This window comes from Macaca nemestrina, chromosome 7 (assembly GCF_043159975.1).
Source record: "Macaca nemestrina isolate mMacNem1 chromosome 7, mMacNem.hap1, whole genome shotgun sequence".
In the NCBI taxonomy this organism is placed as follows: domain Eukaryota; kingdom Metazoa; phylum Chordata; class Mammalia; order Primates; family Cercopithecidae; genus Macaca; species Macaca nemestrina.
In genome coordinates, this window is record NC_092131.1 from 112,361,581 (window position 1) to 112,381,230 (window position 19,650).

Sequence of the window (19,650 nt, forward strand, 5' to 3'; positions counted from 1 at the left end):
TGAAAAAGGAAATATCCTCAGAGGAAATCTGGAAAGAAGCTTTCTGAGAAACTGCTTAGTGTTCTGTTAATTCATCTCACAGAGTTACATCTGTATTTCGTGGATCTCTTTGCTAGGCTTATTTCTGTGGATCTGGGAACAGATATTTCGGATCCCTTTGGAGACTATAGGGCCAAAGGAAATATCCTCCGATAACAAAGAGAAAGAAGCTTTTTGAGAAACTTCTTTGTGTTCTTTGAAATCATCTCACAGAGTTACAGATTTCCCCTCAAGAAACCTTTCGATAAGACAGTTCTTGTGGAATTGGCAAAGTGATATTTGGAAGCCCATAGAGGGCGATGGTGAAAAAGGAAATATCCTCAGATGAAATCTGGAAAGAAGCTTTCTGAGAAACTGCTTAGTGTTCTGTAAATTCATCTCACAGAGTTACATCTGTATTTCGTGGATCTCTTTGCTAGCCTTATTTCTGGGGAATCTGAGAACAGATATTTCGGATCCCTTTGAAGACTATAGCGCCAAAGGAAATATCCTCCGATAACAAAGAGAAAGAAGCTTTCTGAGAAACTTCTTTGTGTTCTGTGAAATTATGTCACAGAGTTACAGCTTTCCCCTCAAGAATCCTTTCGCTAGGATAGTTCTTTTGGAATTGGTAAAGTGATATTTGGAATCCCATAGAGGGCGATGGTGAAAAAGGAAATATCCTCAGATGAAATCTGGAAAGAAGCTTTCTGAGAAACTGCTTAGTGTTCTGTTAGTTCATCTCACAGACTTACATCTGTATTTCGTGGATCTCTTTGCTAGCCTTATTTCTGTGGAATCTGAGAACAGATATTTCGGATCCCTTTGGAGACTATAGGGCCAAAGGAAATATCCTCCGATAACAAAGAGAAAGAAGCTTTCTGTGAAACTTCTTTGTGTTCTGTGAAATCATCTCACAGAGTTACAGCATTCCCCTCAAGAAGCCTTTCGCTAAGACAGTTCTTGTGGAATTGGCAAATGATATTTGGAAGCCCATAGAGGGCTATGGTGACAAAGGAAATATCCTCAGATGAAATCTGGAAAGAAGCTTTCTGAGAAACTGCTTAGTGTTCTCTTAATTCATCTCACAGGTTTACATCTGTATTTCGTGGATCTCTTTGCTAGCCTTATTTCTGTGGAATCAGAGAACAGATACTTCGGATCCCTTTGGAGACTATAGGGCCAAAGGAAATATCCTCCTATAACAAAGGGAAAGAAGCTTTTTGAGAAACTTCTTTGTGTTCTTTGAAATCATCTCACAGAGTTACAGATTTCCCCTCAAGAAGCCTTTCGATAAGACAGTTCTTGTGGAATTGGAAAAGTGATATTTGGAAGCCCATAGAGGGCGATGGTGAAAAAGGAAATATCCTCAGATGAAATCTGGAAAGAAGCTTTCTGAGAAACTGCTTAGTGTTCTGTTAATTCATCTCACAGAGTTACATCTGTATTTCGTGGATCTCTTTGCTAGCCTTATTTCTGTGGAATCTGAGAACAGATAATTCGGATCCCTTTGAAGACTATAGCGCCAAAGGAAATATCCTCCGATAACAAAGAGAAAGAAGCTTTCTGAGAAACTTCTTTGTGTTCTGTGAAATCATCTCACAGAGTTACAGCTTTCCCCTCAGGAAGCCTTTCGCTAAGACAGTTCTTGTGGAATTGGCAAAGTGATATTTGGAAGCCCATAGAGGGCTATGGTGAAAAAGGAAATATCCTCAGATGAAATATGGAAAGAAGCTTTCTGAGAAACTGCTTAGTGTTCTGTTAATTTATCTCACAGACTTACATCTGTATTTCGTGGATCTCTTTGCTAGCCTTATTTCTGTGGAATCTGAGAACAGATACTTCGGATCCCTTTGGAGACTATAGGGCCAAAGGAAATATCCTCCGATAACAAAGACAAAGAAGCTTTCTGTGAAACTTCTTTGTGTTCTTTGAAATCATCTCACAGAGTTACAGCTTTCCCCTCAAGAAGCCTTTCGCTAAGACAGTTCTTGTGGAATTGGAAAAGTGATATTTGGAAGCCCATAGAGGGCGATGGTGAAAAAGGAAATATCCTCAGATGAAATCTGGAAAGAAGCTTTCTGAGAAACTGCTTAGTGTTCTGTTAATTCATCTCACAGAGTTACATCTGTATTTCGTGGATCTCTTTGCTAGCCTTATTTCTGTGGAATCTGAGAACAGATATTTCGGATCCCTTTGAAGACTATAGCGCCAAAGGAAATATCCTCCGATAACAAAGAGAAAGAAGCTTTCTGAGAAACTTCTTTGTGTTCTGTGAAATCATCTCACAGAGTTACAGCTTTCCCCTCAGGAAGCCTTTCGCTAAGACAGTTCTTGTGGAATTGGCAAAGTGATATTTGGAAGCCCATAGAGGGCTATGGTGAAAAAGGAAATATCCTCAGATGAAATATGGAAAGAAGCTTTCTGAGAAACTGCTTAGTGTTCTGTTAATTTATCTCACAGACTTACATCTGTATTTCGTGGATCTCTTTGCTAGCCTTATTTCTGTGGAATCTGAGAACAGATATTTCGGATCCCTTTGAAGACTATAGGGCCAAAGGAAATATTCTCCGATAACAAAGAGAAAGAAGCTTTTTGAGAAACTTCTTTGTGTTCTGTGAAATCATCTCACAGAGTTACAGCTTTCCCCTCAAGAAGCCTTTCGCTAAGACAGTTCTTGTGGAATTGGCAAAGTGATATTTGGAAGCCCATAGAGGGCGATGGTGAAAAAGGAAATATCCTCAGAGGAAATCTGGAAAGAAGCTTTCTGAGAAACTGCTTAGTGTTCTGTTAATTCAACTCACAGAGTTACATCTGTATTTCTTGGATCTCTTTGGTAGCCGTATTTCTGTGGAATCTGAGAACAGATACTTCGGATCCCTTTGGAGACTATAGGGCCAAAGGAAATATCCTCCGATAAGAAAGAGAAAGAAGCTTTTTGAGAAACTTCTTTGTGTTCTGTGAAATCATCTCACAGAGTTACAGCTTTCCCCTGAAGAAGCCTTTCGCTAAGACAGTTCTTGTGGAATTGGCAAAGTGATATTTGGAAGCCCATAGAGGGCTATGGTGAAAAAGGAAATATCCCCAGAGGAAATCTGGAAAGCAGCTTTCTGAGAAACTGCTTAGTGTTCTGTTAATTTATCTCACAGAGTTACATCTGTATTTCGTGGATCTCTTTGCTAGCCTTATTTCTGTGGAATCTGAGAACAGATATTTCGGATCCCTTTGAAGACTATAGGGCCAAAGGAAATATCCTCCGATAACAAAGAGAAAGAACCTTTCTGAGAAACTTCTTTGTGTTTCGTGAAATCAACTCACAGAGTTACAGCTTTCCCCTCAAGAAGCCTTTCGCTAAGACAGTTGTTGTGGAATTGGCAAAGTGATATTTGGAAGACCATAGAGGGCTATGGTGAAAAAGGAAATATCCTCAGAGGAAATCTGGAAAGAAGCTTTCTGAGAAACTGCTTAGTGTTCTGTTAATTCATCTCACAGAGTTACATCTGTATTTCGTGGATCTCTTTGCTAGGCTTATTTCTGTGGATCTGGGAACAGATATTTCGGATCCCTTTGGAGACTATAGGGCCAAAGGAAATATCCTCCTCTAACAAAGAGAAAGAAGCTTTTTGAGAAACTTCTTTGTGTTCTTTGAAATCATCTCACAGAGTTACAGATTTCCCCTCAAGAAACCTTTCGATAAGACAGTTCTTGTGGAATTGGCAAAGTGATATTTGGAAGCCCATAGAGGGCGATGGTGAAAAAGGAAATATCCTCAGATGAAATCTGGAAAGAAGCTTTCTGAGAAACTGCTTAGTGTTCTGTAAATTCATCTCACAGAGTTACATCTGTATTTCGTGGATCTCTTTGCTAGCCTTATTTCTGGGGAATCTGAGAACAGATATTTCGGATCCCTTTGAAGACTATAGCGCCAAAGGAAATATCCTCCGATAACAAAGAGAAAGAAGCTTTCTGAGAAACTTCTTTGTGTTCTGTGAAATTATGTCACAGAGTTACAGCTTTCCCCTCAAGAATCCTTTCGCTAGGATAGTTCTTTTGGAATTGGTAAAGTGATATTTGGAATCCCATAGAGGGCGATGGTGAAAAAGGAAATATCCTCAGATGAAATCTGGAAAGAAGCTTTCTGAGAAACTGCTTAGTGTTCTGTTAGTTCATCTCACAGAGTTACATCTGTATTTCGTGGATCTCTTTGCTAGCCTTATTTCTGTGGAATCTGAGAACAGATATTTCGGATCCCTTTGGAGACTATAGGGCCAAAGGAAATATCCTCCGATAACAAAGAGAAAGAAGCTTTCAATGAAACTTCTTTGTGTTCTGTGAAATCATCTCACAGAGTTACAGCATTCCCCTCAAGAAGCCTTTCGCTAAGACAGTTCTTGTGGAATTGGCAAATGATATTTGGAAGCCCATAGAGGGCTATGGTGACAAAGGAAATATCCTCAGATGAAATCTGGAAAGAAGCTTTCTGAGAAACTGCTTAGTGTTCTCTTAATTCATCTCACAGGTTTACATCTGTATTTCGTGGATCTCTTTGCTAGCCTTATTTCTGTGGAATCAGAGAACAGATACTTCGGATCCCTTTGGAGACTATAGGGCCAAAGGAAATATCCTCCTATAACAAAGGGAAAGAAGCTTTTTGAGAAACTTCTTTGTGTTCTTTGAAATCATCTCACAGAGTTACAGATTTCCCCTCAAGAAGCCTTTCGATAAGACAGTTCTTGTGGAATTGGCAAAGTGATATTTGGAAGCCCATAGAGGGCGATGGTGAAAAAGGAAATATCCTCAGATGAAATCTGGAAAGAAGCTTTCTGAGAAACTGCTTAGTGTTCTGTTAATTCATCTCACAGAGTTACATCTGTATTTCGTGGATCTCTTTGCTAGCCTTATTTCTGTGGAATCTGAGAACAGATATTTCGGATCCCTTTGAAGACTATAGCGCCAAAGGAAATATCCTCCGATAACAAAGAGAAAGAAGCTTTCTGAGAAACTTCTTTGTGTTCTGTGAAATCATCTCACAGAGTTACAGCTTTCCCCTCAAGAATCCTTTCGCTAGGACAGTTCTTTTGGAATTGGCAAAGTGATATTTGGAAGCCCATAGAGGGCGATGGTGAAAAAGGAAATATCCTCAGATGAAATCTGGAAAGAAGCTTTCTGAGAAACTGCTTAGTGCTCTGTTAGTTCATCTCACAGAGTTTCATCTGTATTTCGTGGATCTCTTTGCTAGCCTTATTTCTGTGGAATCTGAGAACAGATATTTCGGATGCCTTTGAAGACTATAGGGCCCAAGGAAATGTCCTCCGATAACAAAGAGAAAGAAGCTTTCTGAGAAACTTCTTTGTGTTCTGTGAAATCTACTCACAGAGTTACAGCTTTCCCCTCAAGAAGCCTTTCGCTAAGACAGTTCTTGTGGAATTGGCCAAGTGATATTTGGAAGCCCATAGAGGGCTATGGTGAAAAAGGAAATATCCTCAGAGGAAATCTGGAAAGAAGCTTTCTGAGAAACTGCTTAGTGTTCTGTTAATTCATCTCACAGAGTTACATCTGTATTTCGTGGATCTATTTGCTAGCCTTATTTCTGTGGAATCTGAGAACAGATATTTCGGATCCCTTTGGAGACTATAGGGCCAAAGGAAATATCCTCCGATAACAAAGAGAAAGAAGCTTTCTGTGAAACTTCTTTGTGTTCTGTGAAATCATCTCACAGAGTTACAGCTTTCCCCTCAGGAAGCCTTTCGCTAAGACAGTTCTTGTGGAATTGGCAAAGTGATATTTGGAAGCCCATAGAGGGCGATGGTGAAAAAGGAAATATCCTCAGATGATATCTGGAAAGAAGCTTTCTGAGAAACTGCTTAGTGTTCTGTTAATTTATCTCACAGAGTTACGTCTGTATTTCGTGGATCTCTTTCGTAGCCTTATTTCTGTGGAATCTGAGAACAGATATTTCGGATGCCTTTGAAAACTATAGGGCCAAAGGAAATATCCTCCGATAACAAAGAGAAAGAAGCTTTTTGAGAAACTTCTTTGGGTTCTGTGAAATCATCTCACAGAGTTACAGCTTTCCCCTCAAGAAGCCTTTCGCTAAGACAGTTCTTGTGGAATTGGCAAAGTGATATTTGGAAGGATATAGAGGGCTATGGTGAAATCGGAAATATCCTCAGAGGAAATCTGGAAAGAAGCTTTCTGAGAAACTGCTTAGTGTTCTGTTAATTCATCCCACAGAGTTACTTCTGTATTTCGTGGATCTCTTTGCTAGCCTTATTTCTGTGGAATCTGAGAACAGATATTTCGGATGCCTTTGAAGACTATAGGGCCAAAGGAAATGTCCTCCGATAACAAAGAGAAAGAAGCTTTCTGAGAAACTTCTTTGTGTTCTGTGAAATCAACTCACAGAGTTACAGCTTTCCCCTCAAGAAGCCTTTCGCTAAGACAGTTCTTGTGGAATTGGCAAAGTGATATTTGGAAGCCCATAGAGGGCTATGGTGAAAAAGGAAATATCCTCAGAGGAAATCAGGAAAGAAGCTTTCTGAGAAACTGCTTAGTGTTCTGTTAATTCATCTCACAGAGTTACATCTGTATTTCGTGGATCTCTTTGCTAGCCTTATTTCTGTGAAATCTGAGAACAGATACTTCGGATCCCTTTGGAGAATATAGGGCCAAAGGAAATATCCTCCGATAACAAAGAGAAAGAAGCTTTCTGAGAAACTTCTTTGTGTTCTGTGAAATCAACTCACAGAGTTACAGCTTTCCCCTCAAGAAGCCTTTCAGTTAGACAGTTCTTGTGGAATTTTCAAAGTGATATTTGGAAGCCCATAGAGGGCTATGGTTAAAAAAGAAATATCCTCGGAGGAAATCTGGAAAGAAGCTTTCTGAGAAACTGCTTAGTGTTCTGTTAATTTATCTCACAGAGTTACATCTGTATTTCGTGGATCTCTTTGCTAGCCTTATTTCTGTGGAATCTGAGAACAGATATTTCGGATCCCTTTGAAGTTTATAGGGCCAAAGGAAATATCCTCTGATAACAAAGAGAAAGAAGCTTTCTGAGAAACTTCTTTGTGTTCTGTGAAATCAACTCACAGAGTTACAGCTTTCCCCTCAAGAAGCCTTTCGCTAAGACAGTTCTTATGGAATTGGCAAAGTGATATTTGGAAGCCCATAGAGGGCTATGATGAAAAAGGAAATATCCTCAGATGAAATCTGGAAAGAAGCTTTCTGAGAAACTGCTTAGTGTTCTGTTAATTCATCTCACAGAGTTACATCTGTATTTCGTGGATCTCTTTGCTAGCCTTATTTCTGTGGAATCTGAGAACAGATACTTCGGATCCCTTTGGAGACTATAGGGCCAAAGGAAATATCCTCCGATAACAAAGAGAAAGAAGCTTTTTGAGAAACTTCTTTGTGTTCTTTGAAATCATCTCACAGAGTTACAGCTTTCCCCTCAAGAAGCCTTTCGCTAAGACAGTTCTTGTGGAATTGGAAAAGTGATATTTGGAAGCCCATAGAGGGCGATGGTGAAAAAGGAAATATCCTCAGATGAAATCTGGAAAGAAGCTTTCTGAGAAACTGCTTAGTGTTCTGTTAATTTATCTCACAGACTTACATCTGTATTTCGTGGATCTCTTTGCTAGCCTTATTTCTGTGGAATCTGAGAACAGATATTTCGGATCCCTTTGAAGACTATAGGGCCAAAGGAAATATTCTCCGATAACAAAGAGAAAGAAGCTTTTTGAGAAACTTCTTTGTGTTCTGTGAAATCATCTCACAGAGTTACAGCTTTCCCCTCAAGAAGCCTTTCGCTAAGACAGTTCTTGTGGAATTGGCAAAGTGATATTTGGAAGCCCATAGAGGGCGATGGTGAAAAAGGAAATATCCTCAGAGGAAATCTGGAAAGAAGCTTTCTGAGAAACTGCTTAGTGTTCTGTTAATTCAACTCACAGAGTTACATCTGTATTTCTTGGATCTCTTTGGTAGCCGTATTTCTGTGGAATCTGAGAACAGATACTTCGGATCCCTTTGGAGACTATAGGGCCAAAGGAAATATCCTCCGATAAGAAAGAGAAAGAAGCTTTTTGAGAAACTTCTTTGTGTTCTGTGAAGTCATCTCACAGAGTTACAGCTTTCCCCTGAAGAAGCCTTTCGCTAAGACAGTTCTTGTGGAATTGGCAAAGTGATATTTGGAAGCCCATAGAGGGCTATGGTGAAAAAGGAAATATCCTCAGAGGAAATCTGGAAAGCAGCTTTCTGAGAAACTGCTTAGTGTTCTGTTAATTTATCTCACAGAGTTACATCTGTATTTCGTGGATCTCTTTGCTAGCCTTATTTCTGTGGAATCTGAGAACAGATATTTCGGATCCCTTTGAAGACTATAGGGCCAAAGGAAATATCCTCCGATAACAAAGAGAAAGAACCTTTCTGAGAAACTTCTTTGTGTTTCGTGAAATCAACTCACAGAGTTACAGCTTTCCCCTCAAGAAGCCTTTCGCTAAGACAGTTGTTGTGGAATTGGCAAAGTGATATTTGGAAGACCATAGAGGGCTATGGTGAAAAAGGAAATATCCTCAGAGGAAATCTGGAAAGAAGCTTTCTGAGAAACTGCTTAGTGTTCTGTTAATTCATCTCACAGAGTTACATCTGTATTTCGTGGATCTCTTTGCTAGGCTTATTTCTGTGGATCTGAGAACAGATATTTCGGATCCCTTTGGAGACTATAGGGCCAAAGGAAATATCCTCCTCTAACAAAGAGAAAGAAGCTTTTTGAGAAACTTCTTTGTGTTCTTTGAAATCATCTCACAGAGTTACAGATTTCCCCTCAAGAAACCTTTCGATAAGACAGTTCTTGTGGAATTGGCAAAGTGATATTTGGAAGCCCATAGAGGGCGATGGTGAAAAAGGAAATATCCTCAGATGAAATCTGGAAAGAAGCTTTCTGAGAAACTGCTTAGTGTTCTGTAAATTCATCTCACAGAGTTACATCTGTATTTCGTGGATCTCTTTGCTAGCCTTATTTCTGTGGAATCTGAGAACAGATATTTCGGATACCTTTGAAGACTATAGCGCCAAAGGAAATATCCTCCGATAACAAAGAGAAAGAAGCTTTCTGAGAAACTTCTTTGTGTTCTGTGAAATTATGTCACAGAGTTACAGCTTTCCCCTCAAGAATCCTTTCGCTAGGATAGTTCTTTTGGAATTGGTAAAGTGATATTTGGAATCCCATAGAGGGCGATGGTGAAAAAGGAAATATCCTCAGATGAAATCTGGAAAGAAGCTTTCTGAGAAACTGCTTAGTGTTCTGTTAGTTCATCTCACAGAGATACATCTGTATTTCGTGGATCTCTTTGCTAGCCTTATTTCTGTGGAATCTGAGAACAGATATTTCGGATCCCTTTGGAGACTATAGGGCCAAAGGAAATATCCTCCGATAACAAAGAGAAAGAAGCTTTCTGTGAAACTTCTTTGTGTTCTGTGAAATCATCTCACAGAGTTACAGCATTCCCCTCAAGAAGTCTTTCGCTAAGACAGTTCTTGTGGAATTGGCAAATGATATTTGGAAGCCCATAGAGGGCTATGGTGACAAAGGAAATATCCTCAGATGAAATCTGGAAAGAAGCTTTCTGAGAAACTGCTTAGTGTTCTGTTAATTCATCTCACAGAGTTACATCTGTATTTCGTGGATCTCTTTGCTAGCCTTATTTCTGTGGAATCAGAGAACAGATACTTCGGATCCCTTTGGAGACTATAGGGCCAAAGGAAATATCCTCCTATAACAAAGGGAAAGAAGCTTTTTGAGAAACTTCTTTGTGTTCTTTGAAATCATCTCACAGAGTTACAGATTTCCCCTCAAGAAGCCTTTCGATAAGACAGTTCTTGTGGAATTGGAAAAGTGATATTTGGAAGCCCATAGAGGGCGATGGTGAAAAAGGAAATATCCTCAGATGAAATCTGGAAAGAAGCTTTCTGAGAAACTGCTTAGTGTTCTGTTAATTCATCTCACAGAGTTACATCTGTATTTCGTGGATCTCTTTGCTAGCCTTATTTCTGTGGAATCTGAGAACAGATATTTCGGATCCCTTTGAAGACTATAGCGCCAAAGGAAATATCCTCCGATAACAAAGAGAAAGAAGCTTTCTGAGAAACTTCTTTGTGTTCTGTGAAATCATCTCACAGAGTTACAGCTTTCCCCTCAGGAAGCCTTTCGCTAAGACAGTTCTTGTGGAATTGGCAAAGTGATATTTGGAAGCCCATAGAGGGCTATGGTGAAAAAGGAAATATCCTCAGATGAAATATGGAAAGAAGCTTTCTGAGAAACTGCTGAGTGTTCTGTTAATTTATCTCACAGACTTACATCTGTATTTCGTGGATCTCTTTGCTAGCCTTATTTCTGTGGAATCTGAGAACAGATATTTCGGATCCCTTTGAAGACTATAGGGCCAAAGGAAATATTCTCCGATAACAAAGAGAAAGAAGCTTTTTGAGAAACTTCTTTGTGTTCTGTGAAATCATCTCACAGAGTTACAGCTTTCCCCTCAAGAAGCCTTTCGCTAAGACAGTTCTTGTGGAATTGGCAAAGTGATATTTGGAAGCCCATAGAGGGCGATGGTGAAAAAGGAAATATCCTCAGAGGAAATCTGGAAAGAAGCTTTCTGAGAAACTGCTTAGTGTTCTGTTAATTCAACTCACAGAGATACATCTGTATTTCTTGGATCTCTTTGGTAGCCGTATTTCTGTGGAATCTGAGAACAGATACTTCGGATCCCTTTGGAGACTATAGGGCCAAAGGAAATATCCTCCGATAAGAAAGAGAAAGAAGCTTTTTGAGAAACTTCTTTGTGTTCTGTGAACTCTGTGTTCATCTCACAGAGTTACAGCTTTCCCCTGAAGAAGCCTTTCGCTAAGACAGTTCTTGTGGAATTGGCAAAGTGATATTTGGAAGCCCATAGAGGGCTATGGTGAAAAAGGAAATATCCCCAGAGGAAATCTGGAAAGCAGCTTTCTGAGAAACTGCTTAGTGTTCTGTTAATTTAACTCACAGAGTTACATCTGTATTTCGTGGATCTCTTTGCTAGCCTTATTTCTGTGGAATCTGAGAACAGATATTTCGGATCCCTTTGAAGACTATAGGGCCAAAGGAAATATCCTCCGATAACAAAGAGAAAGAAGCTTTCTGTGAAACTTCTTTGTGTTTCGTGAAATCAACTCACAGAGTTACAGCTTTCCCCTCAAGAAGCCTTTCGCTAAGACAGTTGTTGTGGAATTGGCAAAGTGATATTTGGAAGACCATAGAGGGCTATGGTGAAAAAGGAAATATCCTCAGAGGAAATCTGGAAAGAAGCTTTCTGAGAAACTGCTTAGTGTTCTGTTAATTCATCTCACAGAGTTACATCTGTATTTCGTGGATCTCTTTGCTAGGCTTATTTCTGTGGATCTGAGAACAGATATTTCGGATGCCTTTGGAGACTATAGGGCCAAAGGAAATATCCTCCTCTAACAAAGAGAAAGAAGCTTTTTGAGAAACTTCTTTGTGTTCTTTGAAATCATCTCACAGAGTTACAGATTTCCCCTCAAGAAACCTTTCGATAAGACAGTTCTTGTGGAATTGGCAAAGTGATATTTGGAAGCCCATAGAGGGCGATGGTGAAAAAGGAAATATCCTCAGATGAAATCTGGAAAGAAGCTTTCTGAGAGACTGCTTAGTGTTCTGTAAATTCATCTCACAGAGTTACATCTGTATTTCGTGGATCTCTTTGCTAGCCTTATTTCTGGGGAATCTGAGAACAGATATTTCGGATCCCTTTGAAGACTATAGCGCCAAAGGAAATATCCTCCGATAACAAAGAGAAAGAAGCTTTCTGAGAAACTTCTTTGTGTTCTGTGAAATTATGTCACAGAGTTACAGCTTTCCCCTCAAGAATCCTTTCGCTAGGATAGTTCTTTTGGAATTGGTAAAGTGATATTTGGAATCCCATAGAGGGCGATGGTGAAAAAGGAAATATCCTCAGATGAAATCTGGAAAGAAGCTTTCTGAGAAACTGCTTAGTGTTCTGTTAGTTCATCTCACAGAGTTACATCTGTATTTCGTGGATCTCTTTGCTAGCCTTATTTCTGTGGAATCTGAGAACAGATATTTCGGATCCCTTTGGAGACTATAGGGCCAAAGGAAATATCCTCCGATAACAAAGAGAAAGAAGCTTTCTGTGAAACTTCTTTGTGTTCTGTGAAATCATCTCACAGAGTTACAGCATTCCCCTCAAGAAGCCTTTCGCTAAGACAGTTCTTGTGGAATTGGCAAATGATATTTGGAAGCCCATAGAGGGCTATGGTGACAAAGGAAATATCCTCAGATGAAATCTGGAAAGAAGCTTTCTGAGAAACTGCTTAGTGTTCTGTTAATTCATCTCACAGAGTTACATCTGTATTTCGTGGATCTCTTTGCTAGCCTTATTTCTGTGGAATCAGAGAACAGATACTTCGGATCCCTTTGGAGACTATAGGGCCAAAGGAAATATCCTCCTATAACAAAGGGAAAGAAGCTTTTTGAGAAACTTCTTTGTGTTCTTTGAAATCATCTCACAGAGTTACAGATTTCCCCTCAAGAAGCCTTTCGATAAGACAGTTCTTGTGGAATTGGAAAAGTGATATTTGGAAGCCCATAGAGGGCGATGGTGAAAAAGAAAATATCCTCAGATGAAATCTGGAAAGAAGCTTTCTGAGAAACTGCTTAGTGTTCTGTTAATTCATCTCACAGAGTTACATCTGTATTTCGTGGATCTCTTTGCTAGCCTTATTTCTGTGGAATCTGAGAACAGATATTTCGGATCCCTTTGAAGACTATAGCGCCAAAGGAAATATCCTCCGATAACAAAGAGAAAGAAGCTTTCTGAGAAACTTCTTTGTGTTCTGTGAAATCATCTCACAGAGTTACAGCTTTCCCCTCAAGAATCCTTTCGCTAGGACAGTTCTTTTGGAATTGGCAAAGTGATATTTGGAAGCCCATAGAGGGCGATGGTGAAAAAGGAAATATCCTCAGATGAAATCTGGAAAGAAGCTTTCTGAGAAACTGCTTAGTGCTCTGTTAGTTCATCTCACAGAGTTTCATCTGTATTTCGTGGATCTCTTTGCTAGCCTTATTTCTGTGGAATCTGAGAACAGATATTTCGGATCCCTTTGAAGACTATAGGGCCAAAGGAAATATCCTCCGATAACAAAGAGAAAGAAGCTTTCTGTGAAACTTCTTTGTGTTCTGTGAAATCATCTCACAGAGTTACAGCTTTCCCCTCAAGAAGCCTTTCGCTAAGACAGTTCTTGTGGAATTGGCAAAGTGATATTTGGAAGCCCATAGAAGGCTATGGTGAAAAAGGAAATATCCTCAGATGAAATATGGAAAGAAGCTTTCTGAGAAACTGCTTAGTGTTCTGTTAATTTATCTCACAGAGTTACATCTGTATTTCGTGGATCTCTTTCGTAGCCTTATTTCTGTGGAATCTGAGAACAGATATTTCGGATGCATTTGAAGACTATAGGGCCAAAGGAAATATCCTCCGATAACAAAGAGAAAGAAGCTTTTTGAGAAACTTCTTTGGGTTCTGTGAAATCATCTCACAGAGTTACAGCTTTCCCCTCAAGAAGCCTTTCGCTAAGACAGTTCTTGTGGAATTGGCAAAGTGATATTTGGAAGGATATAGAGGGCTATGGTGAAATCGGAAATATCCTCAGAGGAAATCTGGAAAGAAGCTTTCTGAGAAACTGCTTAGTGTTCTGTTAATTCATCCCACAGAGTTACTTCTGTATTTCGTGGATCTCTTTGCTAGCCTTATTTCTGTGGAATCTGAGAACAGATATTTCGGATGCCTTTGAAGACTATAGGGCCAAAGGAAATGTCCTCCGATAACAAAGAGAAAGAAGCTTTCTGAGAAACTTCTTTGTGTTCTGTGAAATCAACTCACAGAGTTACAGCTTTCCCCTCAAGAAGCCTTTCGCTAAGACAGTTCTTGTGGAATTGGCAAAGTGATATTTGGAAGCCCATAGAGGGCTATGGTGAAAAAGGAAATATCCTCAGAGGAAATCAGGAAAGAAGCTTTCTGAGAAACTGCTTAGTGTTCTGTTAATTCATCTCACAGAGTTACATCTGTATTTCGTGGATCTCTTTGCTAGCCTTATTTCTGTGAAATCTGAGAACAGATACTTCGGATCCCTTTGGAGAATATAGGGCCAAAGGAAATATCCTCCGATAACAAAGAGAAAGAAGCTTTCTGAGAAACTTCTTTGTGTTCTGTGAAATCAACTCACAGAGTTACAGCTTTCCCCTCAAGAAGCCTTTCAGTTAGACAGTTCTTGTGGAATTTTCAAAGTGATATTTGGAAGCCCATAGAGGGCTATGGTTAAAAAAGAAATATCCTCGGAGGAAATCTGGAAAGAAGCTTTCTGAGAAACTTCTTAGTGTTCTGTTAATTTATCTCACAGAGTTACATCTGTATTTCGTGGATCTCTTTGCTAGCCTTATTTCTGTGGAATCTGAGAACAGATATTTCGGATCCCTTTGAAGTTTATAGGGCCAAAGGAAATATCCTCCGATAACAAAGAGAAAGAAGCTTTCTGAGAAACTTCTTTGTGTTCTGTGAAATCAACTCACAGAGTTACAGCTTTCCCCTCAAGAAGCCTTTCGCTAAGACAGTTCTTATGGAATTGGCAAAGTGATATTTGGAACCCCTAGAGGGCTATGGTGAAAAAGGAAATATCCTCAGATGAAATCTGGAAAGAAGCTTTCTGAGAAACTGCTTAGTGTTCTGTTAATTCATCTCACAGAGTTACATCTGTATTTCGTGGATCTCTTTGCTAGCCTTATTTCTGTGGAATCTGAGAACAGATACTTCGGATCCCTTTGGAGACTATAGGGCCAAAGGAAATATCCAACGATAACAAAGAGAAAGAAGCTTTTTGAGAAACTTCTTTGTGTTCTTTGAAATCATCTCACAGAGTTACAGCTTTCCCCTCAAGAAGCCTTTCGCTAAGACAGTTCTTGTGGAATTGACAAAGTGATATTTGGAGGCCCATAGAGGGCTATGTTGAAAAAGGAAATATCCTCAGAGGAAATCTGGAAAGAAGCTTTCTGAGAAACCGCTTTGTTCTGTTAATTCATCTCACAGAGTTACATCCGTATTTCGTGGACCTCTTTGCTAGCCTTATTTCAGGGGAATCTGAGAACCGATATTTCGGATCCCTTTGAAGACTATAGCGCCAAAGGAAATATCCTCCGATAACAAAGAGAAAGAAGCTTTCTGAGAAACTTCTTTGTGTTCTGTGAAATCATCTCACAGAGTTACAGCGTTCCCCTCAAGAATCCTTTCGCTAGGACAGTTCTTGTGGAATTGGCAAAGTGATATTTGGAAGCCCATAGAGGGCTATGGTGAAAAAGGAAATATCCTCAGATGAAATCTGGAAAGAAGCTTTCTGAGAAACTGCTTAGTGTTCTGTTAGTTCATCTCACAGAGTTACATCTGTATTTCGTGGATCTCTTTGCTAGCCTTATTTCTGTGGAATCTGAGAACAGATATTTCGGATCCCTTTGAAGACTATAGGGCCAAAGGAAATATCCTACGATAACAAAGAGAAAGATGCTTTCTGTGAAACTTCTTTGTGTTCTGTGAAATCATCTCACAGAGTTACAGCTTTCCCCTCAGGAAGCCTTTCGCTAAGACAGTTCTTGTGGAATTGGCAAAGAGATATTTGGAAGCCCATAGAGGGCAATGGTGAAAAAGGAAATATCCTCAGAGGAAATCTGGAAAGAAGCTTTTTGAGAAACTGCTTAGTGTTCTGTTAATTTATCTCACAGAGTTACATCTGTATTTCGTGGATCTCTTTGCTAGCCTTATTTCTGTGGAATCTGAGAACAGATATTTCGGATCCCTTTGAAGACTATAGGGCCAAAGGAAATATTCTCCGATAACAAAGAGAAAGAACCTTTTGAGAAACTTCTTTGGGTTCTGTGAAATCATCTCACAGAGTTACAGCTTTCCCCTCAAGAAGCCTTTCGCTAAGACAGTTCTTGTGGAATTGGCAAAGTGATATTTGGAAGCCCTTAGAGGGCGATGGTGAAAAAGGAAATATCCTCAGAGGAAATCTGGAAAGCAGCTTTCTGAGAAACTGCTTAGTGTTCTGTGAATTTATCTCACAGAGTTACATCTGTATTTCGTGGATCTCTTTGCTAGCCTTATTTCTGTGGAATCTGAGAACAGATATTTCGGATCCCTTTGAAGTTTATAGGGCCAAAGGAAATATCCTCCGATAACAAAGAGAAAGAACCTTTCTGAGAAACTTCTTTGTGTTTCGTGAAATCAACTCACAGAGTTACAGCTTTCCCCTCAAGAAGCCTTTCGCTAAGACAGTTGTTGTGGAATTGGCAAAGTGATATTTGGAAGACCATAGAGGGCTATGGTGAAAAAGGAAATATCCTCAGAGGAAATCTGGAAAGAAGCTTTCTGAGAAACTGCTTAGTGTTCTGTTAATTCATCTCAAAGAGTTACATCTGTATTTCGTGGATCTCTTTGCTAGCCTTATTTCTGTGGATCTGAGAACAGATATTTCGGATCCCTTTGGAGACTATAGGGCCAAAGGAAATATCCTCCTATAACAAAGAGAAAGAAGCTTTTTGAGAAACTTCTTTGTGTTCTTTGAAATCATCTCACAGAGTTACAGATTTCCCCTCAAGAAACCTTTCGATAAGACAGTTCTTGTGCAATTGGCAAAGTGATATTTGGAAGCCCATAGAGGGCGATGGTGAAAAAGGAAATATCCTCAGATGAAATCTGGAAAGAAGCTTTCTGAGAAACTGCTTAGTGTTCTGTAAATTCATCTCACAGAGTTACATCTGTATTTCGTGGATCTCTTTGCTAGCCTTATTTCTGGGGAATCTGAGAACAGATATTTCGGATCCCTTTGAAGACTATAGCGCCAAAGGAAATATCCTCCGATAACAAAGAGAAAGAAGCTTTCTGAGAAACTTCTTTGTGTTCTGTGAAATCATCTCACAGAGTTACAGCATTCCCCTCAAGAAGCCTTTCGCTAAGACAGTTCTTGTGGAATTGGCAAATGATATTTGGAAGCCCATAGAGGGCTATGGTGAAAAAGGAAATATCCTCCGATGAAATCTGGAAAGAAGCTTTCTGAGAAACTGCTTAGTGTTCTGTTAATTCATCTCACAGAGTTACATCTGTATTTCGTGGATCTCTTTGCTAGCCTTATTTCTGTGGAATCTGAGAACAGATACTTCGGATCACTTTGGAGACTATAGGGCCAAAGGAAATATCCTCCTATAACAAAGGGAAAGAAGCTTTTTGAGAAACTTCTTTGTGTTCTGTGAAATCATCTCACAGAGTTACAGCTTTCCCCTCAAGAATCCTTTCGCTAGGACAGTTCTTTTGGAATTGGCAAAGTGATATTTGGAAGCCCATAGAGGGCGATGGTGAAAAAGGAAATATCCTCAGATGAAATCTGGAAAGAAGCTTTCTGAGAAACTGCTTAGTGCTCTGTTAGTTCATCTCACAGAGTTTCATCTGTATTTCGTGGATCTCTTTGCTAGCCTTATTTCTGTGGAATCTGAGAACAGATATTTCGGATCCCTTTGAAGACTATAGGGCCAAAGGAAATATCCTCCGATAACAAAGAGAAAGAAGCTTTCTGTGAAACTTCTTTGTGTTCTGTGAAATCATCTCACAGAGTTACAGCTTTCCCCTCAAGAAGCCTTTCGCTAAGACAGTTCTTGTGGAATTGGCAAAGTGATATTTGGAAGCCCATAGAGGGCTATGGTGAAAAAGGAAATATCCTCAGATGAAATATGGAAAGAAGCTTTCTGAGAAACTGCTTAGTGTTCTGTTAATTTATCTCACAGAGTTACATCTGTATTTCGTGGATCTCTTTCGTAGCCTTATTTCTGTGGAATCTGAGAACAGATATTTCGGATGCCTTTGAAAACTATAGGGCCAAAGGAAATATCCTCCGATAACAAAGAGAAAGAAACTTTTTGAGAAACTTCTTTGGGTTCTGTGAAATCATCTCACAGAGTTACAGCTTTCCCCTCAAGAAGCCTTTCGCTAAGACAGTTCTTGTGGAATTGCCAAAGTGATATTTGGAAGGATATAGAGGGCTATGGTGAAATCGGAAATATCCTCAGAGGAAATCTGGAAAGAAGCTTTCTGAGAAACTGCTTAGTGTTCTGTTAATTCATCCCACAGAGTTACTTCTGTATTTCGTGGATCTCTTTGCTAGCCTTATTTCTGTGGAATCTGAGAACAGATATTTCGGATGCCTTTGAAGACTATAGGGCCAAAGGAAATGTCCTCCGATAACAAAGAGAAAGAAGCTTTCTGAGAAACTTCTTTGTGTTCTGTGAAATCTACTCACAGAGTTACAGCTTTCCCCTCAAGAAGCCTTTCTCTAAGACAGTTCTTGTGGAATTGGCAAAGTGATATTTGGAAGCCCATAGAGGGCTATGGTGAAAAAGGAAATATCCTCAGAGGAAATCTGGAAAGAAGCTTTCTGAGAAACTGCTTAGTGTTCTGTTAATTCATCTCACAGAGTTACATCTGTATTTCGTGGATCTCTTTGCTAGCCTTATTTCTGTGGAATCTGAGAACAGATATTTCGGATCCCTTTGGAGACTATAGGGCCAAAGGAAATATCCTCCGATAACAAAGAGAAAGAAGCTTTCTGTGAAACTTCTTTGTGTTCTGTGAAATCATCTCACAGAGTTACAGCTTTCCCCTCAGGAAGCCTTTCGCTAAGACAGTTGTTGTGGAATTGGCAAAGTGATATTTGGAAGCCCATAGAGGGCGATGGTGAAAAAGGAAATATCCTCAGATGAAATCAGGAAAGAAGCTTTCTGAGAAACTGTTTAGTGTTCTGTTAATTTATCTCACAGAGTTACATCTGTATTTCGTGGATCTCTTTGCTAGCCTTATTTCTGTGGAATCTGAGAACAGATATTTCGGATTCCTTTGGAGACTATAGGGCCAAAGGAAATATCCTCCGATAACAAAGAGAAAGAAGCTTTCTGTGAAACTTCTTTGTGTTCTGTGAAATCATCTCACAGAGTTACAGCTTTCCCCTCAAGGAGCCTTTCGCTAAGACTGTTCTTGTGGAATTGGCAAAGTGATATTTGGAAGCCCATTGAGGGCGACGGTGAAAAATGAAATATCCTCAGATGAAATCTGGAAAGAAGTTTTCTGAGAAACTGCTTAGTGTTCTGTTAATTCATCTCACGGAGTTACATCTGTATTTCTTGGATCTCTTTGCTAGCCTTATTTCTGTGGAATCTGAGAACAGATACTTCGGATCCCTTTGGAGACTATAGGGCCAAAGGAAATATCCTCCGATAACAAAGAGAAAGAAGCTTTTTGAGAAACTTCTTTGTGTTTTATGAAATCATCTCACAGAGTTACAGCTTTCCCCTCAAGAAGCCTTTCGCTAAGACAGTTCCTGTGCAATGGCAAAGTGATATTTGGAAGCCCATAGAGGGCTATGGTGAAAAAGGAAATATCCTCAGAGGAAATCTGGAAAGAAGCTTTCTGAGAAACTGCTTAGTGTTCTGTTAAATCATCTCACAGAGTTACATCTGTATTTCGTGGATCT